Source organism: Lepisma saccharinum, chromosome 18, assembly GCF_977018435.1.
Source record: "Lepisma saccharinum chromosome 18, izLepSacc3.1, whole genome shotgun sequence".
In the NCBI taxonomy this organism is placed as follows: domain Eukaryota; kingdom Metazoa; phylum Arthropoda; class Insecta; order Zygentoma; family Lepismatidae; genus Lepisma; species Lepisma saccharinum.
The window spans coordinates 14,929,881-14,942,696 of record NC_139246.1 but is presented as its reverse complement, the minus strand read 5'-3'; the positions used below and the strand labels follow the sequence as shown (position 1 = coordinate 14,942,696).

The window sequence follows — 12,816 nt, the reverse complement described above, 5'->3', positions numbered from 1 at the left end:
AAGACTTGAAAAGTAGGAGTAGAAGGTCTCCTTTGTTTACTGGAAATGGTGGTTGCTTATGTGTGAACAAGCAGAAACATTAAGTAGGCTAATAAAAAAATCTCAAAATATAATAACAATGGCATTGCCGTCAATAAAACTATATAAAATGCTTTAAAAGAGCAAAAAATTGCCAAAAATGTCCACCTCTCTAAAATGACGAAAAATGAAAAAAATACACAAACAAACTGCCTTTATTTTACCAATTATTTCATGACACATATTTTTACATTTTCGAAAAATCTTTCAATCATTTTTTTTTAAAAAAACAACATGCAAAATCATCAAATGTCTTGCCCTACTGATGACTGTTTCTAGAAGTTTGAATGAAGTCACGCACAAAAGAATGGATTTATATCCAATATAATTCTCTGTATACTTAAAAAATACGCCTTGTTAATTCGCGATCGCCTTGCAATCAAGTGGTTCCGGATTCGATTCCCGGTGGAGGTACTTAGTGGTTCGAATCCCACTTTAAATTGAATGTCCAGTCCCGATTAGAGTTTCTGTGCATAAAGTGGACTTAACCTTTGAAGAAACCGTGCATGCCTTGTTAGTTCTTTACAATGTTTGTGAAATAAGATGAAATCCTGTGGTAGATATTTATTAAATCTACCATACAGCAGCCTACATTTTAATTAGTAACTATTACCTGGGGTGCATTAATTATATGACTGTGTCAATGTCATTTGACACGTGATTTTGTCCCTGAAGAATTCTTTCTTCTTTCTAGGAAAGGCTGGTCAGTGTCCTTCAGTTCCTGAGAATACATTTGGCCCCTGCTTGGAAATGTGCAGCACAGACTTTGACTGCGAGGGAAGGTCCAAGTGTTGCGGTAATGGATGTGGAAACGTTTGCAGGAATCCACGTTGATAACTTCATTTATAGACAATGTGTTCAAATTAACTTATACATACTTCACGTACTTATTTATTCTTCAAAATGTATATACACCTGATGTCAGTGATCATTTGTGTAATGGTTGTATTTTTCGCCAATAAAATGTTAGTATCCCCAATCAGTAATCAAATGTATTGTGTCTTTTACACACGCATACGCATGCACACATTATATACACACACACACATATGTACATGAACATTTATTAATGTTTTAGTCCTTCTGTCTCCCTTAATGAATTCACAATTCCTTGCTTATTACAAAAGTTGCAGCTGTGAAACAGACCAAAATATAAAAACAATATTTCAGATGAAATGTATAGCAACACGTTAAATGCTGAAACCACCACCACTACACGATACAATGCTTTAGTGGATTTTGAGAGATAAACACAATTTACATGCGTTTTTGCTCGAAATATATTTTAAAATGTTAGTTAGCGTGAAAGCTTCAAATAAGCAATTTTTTTCAATATAATTTTTATGCGTTGCTATCCCTAGTACGCACCTCGCTCCGTTTTCCTTTCTTATGAAATCGCTGTACACAGCAGGTGTGTCATTATTATATACAGAGAAGACTGTATCTCTCATCGACTTAATTCAAATCGTCCGCCTCGAACATCGTTGCATTCAATATATCTGTTTAAATGTGCGACATAAAATAATACTGTGAAAATGATGTTCATATAAAGCCGAGTTGGTTTGTTTTCTCTCTTGAAGTCCACTCTATGCACAGGTAGGCTAATCGGGACTGGACTTACAGTTTAAAGTGGGATCCGAACCACTATGTAGCTTCACCGGGTATCGAAGGAGACGACGTTCATATGAAGATAAAAGCTAGAAAAAATGAGAAAAAAAAACGCTCCAGTACAGCAGTACTCCATTTGCAATATGAGAAATATTTCATTCATTATTTTATGCTGCGACAATACTTTCGATCGGCTCGACGGAACGGACTTGCGCGGTTCTCGCAGCGAAGTGCAGCGAAGCGGCAACGCTGTGGAAGTCGCCTGCAGCCTGCAGAGTCTGAGATTGGCCGCACCCCGCCATACGTCATGCACCCGTTTACCATATTAGGAGTGCAAAATAATAATTAATATCTGGAATCATATTTGAAGTACACACACCAAACATCTGGAATTTGATCAAATGCGTTATATCAACAGCTGTTTTGCAATTTCATTGAATTTGTAATTATGCATTTAAATTTGCACGTTTCCCGAAAATGTCAATTTTTTAAGTATCTAGTAAAAATATTCATTTGATTATTTCTAAAAATGTTAAAAAATAATCAAATTTCAAGTGCACAAAGTCTCAAGATTACATGTACAATCGATTATGAACTGTATGGTGTTAAGTCGTGAAAATTGGAAGAAAAAACTACACTTTTCAGTAAATTTTTCATTATAGTAAGAAAACAAAGTTAAGATTCATTTTCAGATAACGCTTATTAAAAAGTAGATACTTTAAGCTTTCCAATGAGGTATATTTTCTCCTCCCAAGGAGTAGCTACAATTTTACAAGCGCGTAAACCGAGGGTTCAATAGTAAGTCTCTCTTTCTCGTAGACATGGTAGATTTCAACTTCTTCACATGAAGTCAATCGCTTGCATTTTTGCGCCAGTAGCACGATGTTCACAAGATGAAACAGTACGCACTTTTAAAACAGATTGCAATACTTAAGTACAGTGGGATCCATCAGTATTACCGTGCAAATTGTCCATAACCATGTTCGTGCACTTTATTTGACCCAATAAGAGCTTCAAGAATTAAAAGAAAACTCAAAACGAGCTGTTGACAACTTCTGCACCAGCATACATAAAAATCCGTCGCTTAAAAACACATAGGATGTAAATGATAAATTAATGAAAATAGTCATGGACTATTTGCACGGTAATACTCATGGATCCCACTGTACTCTTCAAGCTCGATGGACTCGTAAAAGTGTCAGGCTGCCACAGACCATCACAAGATAGTTGCAACACTTTTATCTCCGAATTTATTGCTTATTGATTTGCTTAATTTTACTTTGCTTTTTGTGCCACTTTTGGCTAATTTGCGAAGATGGGGATGAGTGATGACATGATGAAATTGATGAATGGACACTCACGCACATCCATCCCCAGGCCGGGATTCGAACCCGGGACCCCTGGCGTCGTAGCTCGATGTGCTAACCACTCCGCCACGGGGGCCGAATCTCCGAATTTCAGAAGCTAACATTGTTACTTCTCAAGTTGTCGGTTCGTTTTAAATCGGCACTTAAGGCCGGAACTGGCCTGAACTGGCTACCTGGATGGAAATCATGGCCGCCGGGCTGGCTGCTTAACTGGTTTCGAGGAATAGGCCATGTTCTAATTGCAACTGGCTTTCCTCTACTGGATTCTGTGGAACAGCCAATCAGAGCGAAATTTTGCCATGTGAAGATAATCTGTGAGTTTGCTAAAGGAAAGTTTCTTGTCTGTAGTTCTCTAGTGTTGGTTGTTTTTGTTTGCTGTAGAGCAGCCACAGGCTGAACTTCGCCCATGAATAAAGAATTTCTAATTCTAATTCTAATTCTAATAAAAGAAAAAAAAACAGAGATGAGTGTTCAGTTCATTAATATTTTATGCAAAGGGATAAGATTTCTAAGTGACAAATATGATTAGCCGATAATGAATATCCTCATTATTATGAGTGTATTAATTGTTTGATATATTTAGTTGAACAAAGTATTTTTATGAGTTAATCCTGAGAATCTCGCGTACGGATATGCATACTTGAGTTCATTAAAAACCTTGTTCAGTACGCAGTCTTTCGAGTCAATTTCTAGTGCATGCTTTTCCATTTTAATTGTTAATTACAGCTAGATTGTCTGCTCTGCGCAATGTCTTATGGGAACAAAAATATACCGACAAGCACGGTAACAAGTGTGGGGCAAAAGCTAGGAGATGGGTAGCCCGCCAACTAGGACATTCCTACTGGTAATCCAGTTCCGTTTGTCCGCTTCCGATATTCACAATTTCCGTTGTATGGTTTTTGCAAGAGAGAGGAAATAATGTATTAGGAATGTGTCTGACTCTGAAGAAGGGGTTGTGTTGCTCTGGTTCTTATACGATGAGTTTCCCGGCTATATTATTTTTACGCTGCTGACACCACATCCGGATATTACATAACTTGGAAAATCCAGTAAATGAACTGTGACGTCATTCCACCGGCGGGAAACCAACACACAGCTTCAACCAATAATATTACGGACATGACGCTGCATAACACCGGTTACATAATCTTCCTCTTTCACACCTAATGCCCATCGACTTTTAAAGTGTGCCGAAGATTCTCATGCTGATGTTTCCCATTGGATTTTTATTTCTGTCTTTTTCATTGTTATGCCTGACTTTGACAAATGGCCCTGGAAGTTTTTCCTCAATGCCGCCTTCATTGTTGCTGGAGAATGAACGATAAGGATTACTCTCCATAAATACATCGAAGGGAAGCAGCTGGCAGACCAGATACTGCTGCAATATGGGTAAGTAAGTTCTGATGTGTTCTGCTTTAACATTATGTGGTTGATTTAGACAGACATATCTTATAAATGTGTTCTCTTTAAACATCATTCAATAGATTAAGACAGACATATCATACAAATGTGTTCTTTTTTAACATCATTCGATAGATTTAGACAGACATATCTTACAAATGTGTTCTGTTTTAACATCATTCGATAGATTTAGACAGACATATCTTACAAATGTGTTAACATCATTCGATAGATTTAGACAGACATATCTTACAAATGTGTTAACATCATTCGATAGATTTAGGCAGACATATCTTACAAATGTGTTAACATCATTCGATAGATTTAGACAGACATATCTTACAAATGTGTTCTGTTTTAACATGTATCGGTAAATTTGATAGACCTATCTTGTAAATATCTTCTGTTCTAACATCATTCGATAGATTTAGACAGACATATCTTACAAATGTGTTCTGTTTTAACATGTATCGGTAAATTTGATAGACATATCTTGTAAATATCTTCTGTTCTAACATCATTCGATATATTTAGACAGACATATCTTACAAATGTATTCTGTTTTAACATCATTCGATAGATTTAGACACACATATCTTACAAAGGTGTTCTGTTTTAACATCATTCGATAGATTTAGACAGACATATCTTACAAATGTGTTCTGTTTTAACATGTATCTGTCGATAGGATTGGGCAGGTATATTTTATAGACTGAAATACCTATATCTAGAAATCGTGAATACTGGGGATGGTATAGAGACAAGATGTGGCAATCGCCCTCGTGATTTATTTTAAAAATCTAGTCTTTTTCTCGTGACTAATCTCTAAAAAATAATGATCCGTTTACTTTAAATTATTTTAAACGACAAAGATTTGTAAATATAAGTGGAAAAATAAATCAAATTTAATTTATGTGACATTTTACATATTACTTAGGCCCAGTGAGCACTAGCGGTTAACAATCACTCTGGTTGAACCACTTTTTTTTATCACCGAAATAGAACTAAGTGCGCGCACTGGCAACTTTCAAATCACGCCGATTAAAAAGTTACCGCATGCTTCATTTTCAAAGTGATGGAACATTTGCTCGGAAAAAGTGGAACACACAGGTTTCAACTTGTTAGCACACACTGACGATTTCTGTTGACTGAAGCTGTCGGGCAAGAAAGTCACAGTGTATTTGGAAATAGACTTCTGCTGGGCGAATCTACACTGTCGTTTGATGCAGAACGTTTTACATGAAAGTTGCAAAGAGACATTATATACAAGGGTTGGATAAAAAGTAATGGCAACACTGGTATAATTGGTACTTGACTGTATTGGCAGAGGAGCACGTGTTACATTCCTTCAAAGTAATCGCCCCTCATCTCTACGACCTTCTGTCACACGTATGGAAGGCGTCGTACACCGTCAGCGCGTCCATCTCTGTCGATGTCCCGCAGTGACCGCCCTATAGCACGTATGATGGCTTCGCGCGTGTCGTAGTGCTTCCCGCCCAGTGGTTCCTTCATTTTGACAAAACGGTCGTAATCACACGGTCTCATACCGGTGAATACGGCGGATGTTCCAGTACCTCCCACTACCAGTTATGGAGGAGCGCCGTCACATTGTTCGCAGTGTGACACCTTGCATTGTCAAGCAGGATGATGGGACACCGTGCCGTCGCTTCCTTCTTAATGCGAGACGAAGGTGGTGTTGCAAGAAGGTGCAGAAGTAGGCTGCGTTGACCGTCTGCCTGAGAGACGTTATTCTTCTTGCCTAAACATATTGTTAGGGCGCTTGCACTCTCGTCCTCTGCTTCAGAGCACTGCTGTTTTTGACTGAATAACATACAATCGCTCCCACTCACTATACTTCCTCGTCTGACATTCCTTTATCAGCCACGAAACGCTTGTGGCGCTGTGACTCACCCCTTTCACGGGACAGCAGTGTTGCCATTACTTTTTATCCAACCCTTGTATAATATTCGGACAAGAACGAGAAAGAATCGGGTGGATCTTCGTAGAAAAGTGGGGTGAACTATTGCCTGCAGAAAAGAAGGTGTATATTTTTAGTTCAAAATACAATATAAGAACGGTGTTACAATGAATCAGTTAATATTTGCACAAATGAAAACAATTTATACTCTCTCGAAGTATGTACATGTTTATTTCGATCTCATCCAGCAAGAAGTGTCACCTGACCACCTTAAAAACTATGTGGAAGAAATATATGACCTATGCAGAACAGGTTGACATTTTTCTTTATTTATCATTGTACAGAGTTTGAAAAATGGAAATTTCTTTCACTGATGGTTTCAGACTTTTTTCTAGCTATGACTTTATCCCGATATTCTAGTCACAATTAGTTGTAATGAACTGTTATTTAAAAGAAACGCTTCCTCCACAAATACTTCAGTTTGAAAAGAAAAGAAACGCTCCAAGGAACACAGGCATTTACAGTAGTTGTAAAAGAGCGTGATGTCCCTCAAATCGGCAAAGTACAGTGGCTCATATTGTATTTACCCATTTGATTTGGCAGCCCTGCCAGACTGCACATGCGCACGTGTAGCATATCGTAATCCACGGACAGTTGGGAGTCAGCCAATTAGTATCAGTGTTGTCACATGAAGGGAAATTTCCCGTTTGCAGGGAAATTCGGACCGAAATTTTAGCGAAATGGGAAAAGGGAATTTCGATGAAAAATACCACAATTGCAGGGAAATTTTAAGATCATCTTACAACATTTTTACAGTTTATGTTAATTTCTAATTTCATATTCACATTTTTATGTTATTTATTTATTTTGCTATTCCTACTTGTTTCTGCTCCTTTAAGTTTATTTGTTTATTGTACGTTGCTTTCATGCATCTTTGGATAAATAGTAACGATGATGTTTAACGATTAAATGGATTCCTGACCAGGATTCAAACCTGCGACATCCACCACCACCACTAATGATGTTACTACTACTACTACTACTACTACTACTACTACTACTACTACTACTACTACTACTAATTATTATTATTATTATTATTACTATTATTATTATTACATAATTTGCTTAAGTGAGGGGTAAAATTGGTCCAAAAAGGAACATTTTGCCCCTTGGAAAGGGAAATTCTGCCCTCATATTGTGGCAACACTGATTAGTATACCATGGAGCGTTGGCCGATGCAGACGCGGATTGCGACGGTGAAAGTCTTCATCCAAAAAGGCAGCGGTCGCCGTGGCGGAACAGCATTCTGAGCAGTGTTGCCACATGAAGGGAAATTTCCCTTTTGCTGGGAAATTCGGACCGAAATTTTAGCCAAAAGGGAAAAGGGAATTTCGATGGAAAATGTCACAATTTCAGGGAAATTTTAAGACTTCTGACTTTACATTATTACTGTTTATGTTAAGTTCCAGTTTCATATTCACATTTCTATTTTCTTCTGATCCTTCTTATTTCTGCTCTCTTGAATATAAGCCTATATCTATTTATATTTCTCTAAGTTTATTGTACGTCGCTTTTCTGTATCTTCGGATAATTGTAACGATGAGAATTAACGATTTAATGGATTCCTGACCATGATTGAAACCTGGGACATCTGACCAGAAAGCGATTAAGCTGACATGTATGTGAAAAATTTGTGTAACATTTTTTATTCATACGAACATGGACCAACGAAAATTTTACTACTGCTGCTTGTACTACTACCACCACTGCTAATAATAATAATAATAATAATAATATTATTATTATATTTGTTTAGATGAAGGGAAAAAGTAGTCCAAATTGGGAAATTTTGCCCCTTGGAAAGGGAAATTGTGCCCTCAGATTGTGGAAACACTGATTCTGAGGTGGGTTAGACATTGGAGAGCCACGGGTAATGTTGTGAACCGTCAGTGGCCGTGAAATACGGTATTCCGCATTTCGCCCTATTCCACAGGACATGTTGAGACGCGTGCCTAGAAAGCTTCCCCGCATCGGCTCGAAGAGTGCATCCAAGCAGAAGAAATATTAAGGAATATTTGTTCTAACCATTATTAAATACCTAATATTTAAATGATATACATATGTTTCAAATGATGCAATTGAAAAGTGGGACGAAACAAATCTTTCATATTTAACTCCTACATGAAACTTCAACATCATTTACTTCGATTTTGATGTTTGTTATATAGCGTCACTTATCAGCCACTTTTGTCTAATAGCGACGATGAGAATGAGTGATGATATGATGAAACTGATGAAGGGGCATTTACAAAGGATTCGAAACCGGGACCCCTGGCGTCGGTCGTAGGTCACACTTTAATGGAATAAGTCTTTCATTGGTCAAGTGGATCATGTTTGTTTAAAACGTTTTGACCAATAACAAATTAAGACAATTGAATTATTTTTATTCACTTTATTCACAGATAGGATAATCGGAACTGAACTGGTGGGATCTGAACCTCAGTGGATGCGATTAGGGGGCGCGAGGGGGCAGTTGCCCCCAGTTATCGCCACTTTTGCCCCCGCACTATGCTAAATGTTATCTACAAAGGAAAATATAATATATTTGCCCCCCTAGTTTGGCACCTTGCCCACCCCCCGGTTTTGAGAACCAATCACCGCCATTGTGCCCCCTTGATTGCAAGGCGGGTATACACTAGTCACATTGCTATCGGGGATAAGATATGATATTTTGTTTTCTATGCTGGTAGAGTGTTTTGCCAATTATCGGATACGTGACAGAGAAGAGAAAGAAATGGACAAGAACATAGTGAAGTCCAGAGGATACAGTGAACTTCATACACTATTTACATTAAATACAAGGAGAAAAGTCAAAGTGTAACATATCCAAAAGTATGTATTAATAAACCCACCACAGGCCGTGTAAAATAAATATGGTTTTCGGCAACGAAATGGTCACAGGTTGAGGCAAATTCACGTCAAATAGTCAATCCCATAAATGAGACAATTTTTCATAATTATGCTGTAAAACTGTGTAGTAAATGACTGACTTAAAAGTATTTTTGTTTTCTTTACAGGCAAACTATTTGTTTTTATTGCTGTGTTAGCAGTTGTTGTTGCCTACGCACACTCATACCCTCAGAATGAAAATGGTAAGATTTCTAATAATGTATTTTGCTGTATTTTCTTGATCCTTGCTTTATATTTTGGTATAGTTAATAAAACATGGATAGCAAGGCGACGGTGTAAAATTGGAACAATATCTATAAAACGTGAAACTGTGATATTTCTTACTGGCTTACACATACTTTGTTATGTAAGACGTCTTTAGCCAAACATATTCCAATTGTTATTTGTTCGGCAATACTACTAGTTGATGTTCTTTTAAGAGGAACATACTTTGGTTCCTAAAAACGAAGGGAGGAAGAAGACACTTTAATTATCAAACACAGGATATAATGAGGCTTATCACATGTGCAGTGCTGCCATCTCTTATCGAGCACGAAAGTACTATCAAGGTGTACGCAGAAGGCTGCTCTTGATTGGCACTAACCTTTCAAATATGATTGGCTGGTATCTTCTTCTACAAAACTGCACCCACGAGAGAGTCGGGTCACGATCACTGTTAAAGGACGTCTGCGTTTACTTAATTAAAAAGTTATTTTACTCATTGTTGTGATTGTGATATCACAAGCAAGTGCCCAAGGAGGTAAGTAAGGGTTAGAGATGCTACTTTAGTCTCCTGTTGTGATCTGTTTCACATCTTTATATTGTCCTTCACATTTCAAAGCTAGAACAGTAGAAAACAAGGAAAATAAAATTAATATTTAAAAAATCAAACCGTTTAAATTTTCAACGTTCTAAACTGGTTGATATTTTAGCAATAAGTTTTCAATTTAATTTAAAACACATACATGTTGAAACATCCTGTATTACATGTAAAACAAAACTCAAAACAATAAAATCAATATTTTTATTATTTCGTTTCAGTGAAAATAGGGTCTTGCCCCCCTGCCGCCGATGACCGCCATTTTGGTCCTTGTGGGGAGCCTTGCAGCACGGACAGCAGCTGTCCCGGAATGAAGAAGTGCTGCAACAGGCCTAGCTGTTCTGGTTACACGTGCGAAAACGCCATTCATTATAAATAAAGCCACCGGAAGAATCGATAAACTGTTTAGGAATGTATAAGCAATGAGAAGTTCCTATAAATTACTTGAAAGCAAGAAAATACTATTTTGTTTGAATGCATAACAAAAACAGCCTTGGTATTATTATACTCTGTCCGGAGAATCTCTGGAGCAAAGCCGCGCATAACGGTAAAGAAGGGGAGAAAGGGGCGGAGCAAAGCAGCAGCACATGCTGTTTCTAATGGACTCCGTTAGTGTGACGTCACAGCAGACGACGAGCTGGGACTGAGTCTAAACAAATAAAGACGTGCTTTTTCGTTATTCATATACATTGAGTTTCCCGGCAAAGGGTAGCTTTAAGAATCGTGACAGCAGCTACGAGACAAAAATGTGATGTGCATCGTACATCAATGTAAAGATGAGATTTCGGAGAATACGTCTATATATATAACATAATACCTTACAGATGAGAATGCAAAGAATAAATGGAGTTGGAAAATGAGTAAAGCGAATGTCCAAAAGGAATCCGATCCGGAATCGGAGCCACGGTTTAATCGCCTGAGGCTGCTGGTTTCCCATCATCCATAGCGGCAGCGTGACCGATTTGAGATCGGGTGAGCTTCGGCCCGGCTTCGGCTGTGCTCGGAAATGAAATGTCCAACTTTTGTATGAAAATGCATGATTTTCTTCTCCGATTATTCTTTACCTTATTCTCTGTAAGATACGTGTGATATCTTATAGTCGTGTTCGAAATCTCATCCTTAAATCGATGTACGATACACGCCATAATTTTGTTTCATAACTGCTGTATTAATAATTAAAACTACCCCTTGCGATGAAAAATCCCATTGATTTGAATAGGAAGAAAACACGTTTGCCCGTTGTTTAGACTCAGTTCCAGCTCGTCGTCTGCTTGTGACGTAACCACTAATGGACTCCATAGCTGGTTGCTGCACTCACTTCCCTTCTTTAATCTAGACCTCTTGAGTCACTACTTGCGCAGAGGCTTGTTTTTGTTCGCCTGCTACAGATATTCCCGATACAGTACAATTTTAAATTATACAAAAACAATAAACTTATTACATTGATTGTCAATAACAGAAATAAAATTGAATTAATCAGTATTCTAGCGAAATATTTACAATAAAAATGAATTCGCTCAAAGAATTGAGTTCAAAATACAGAGGTCATCATGTTTTTGTATTCTATGACTTAACGGGAGGAGGTACAGATAAGGAACCAATTGTGCATTTATTTCAATATCGCCCGAATGGGCACTGCTACTAAAAAAACCTGGGTATACCAAGAGTATGAATTTCTTTCAATATTGCAAGTGGAAGCGTTTTTTTATGTTGATCATTAAGCTGGACACGATATTTGAAAAATATGAAATAAAGAATTTTCGGAATCCCATGTATTCCTTATGGGGAATGAACTTCAATATGAAGTTACGGCTAATCAAATGGGAGTTTCGACTTTTCTGCTTGACAATCACTTCTTCAAACTGCACTCTTCCCGTTGATATTATTTTCTATTCCATCGGAAGTTTGATATTCCCAAGATAACAAATAAAAAAATACTCCCATAAGCCGAATGCATTTCTCCTTGCCTGCTAGCAGTGTTGCCAAACCTCGTGCGCATAAAAGAGCTAAATTTCACCTGAAATGAAATTAAAACTGACTTTCAAGGAACTGGATTTACGAAGTGCTTCCTAGAGTAATGTTAGTTGTCAAAGGGGTGGGGCGCTGCTATTACCGTTAACTCTAAATTGATGACAATTTATTCTTAGTTTTCACCATCTAGATCCGGCGGCATCACCCATCTCAAGGTCGTACGAAGTCGAAAATAAAGGATTCCCTGATAACAATATTATGCCAATTTCACGTCAACACGGCGCTATAAAAAAAGTAGCTGGGGATATAAGAGGAGATGGGGCGACGCAGCCAATATAACAATATCACGTGACGCGCAAGATGTATAATGTTGGCAAAAGTTAGTCTATGTGGGATGGCATCATAGTGAGGCACGGGAGCGGGCGCCCCAGTTCACAGCCAAACAAGTGCACGAAAGAGCCAGATCTTGCTGCAAGAGAGCTAAGTTGGCAACACTGAATAGGAGGGAAAAGCCGAGTAGAGACGAGTAGACGAGTCTGCAATATCATTAACAATGTTTGGAACTATAATAATTTATATTTCTTATTAGTAGGGTTAGGATTTTCATGATTTAGCATATTTATTTTGTTAAGGGTAATGTATGGAATCCATATTATGAAGAAATTAATTAAATTAAGGTGCTTCTTAAGGGCATATTTTGG

The 12,816-nt window shown here is 37.7% G+C and overlaps 1 long non-coding RNA gene across 1 annotated transcript; it reads left to right on the top strand.

Moving 5' to 3' along the window:
- The first annotated feature begins 4,251 nt into the window (after positions 1-4,251).
- On the top strand, positions 4,252-11,554 carry LOC146001871 (uncharacterized). The gene is made up of 3 exons (XR_014443618.1): positions 4,252-4,442; positions 9,453-9,527; positions 10,366-11,554. It is a non-coding gene; the product is annotated as an uncharacterized LOC146001871 (long non-coding RNA).
- The last annotated feature ends 1,262 nt before the right edge of the window (positions 11,555-12,816 follow it).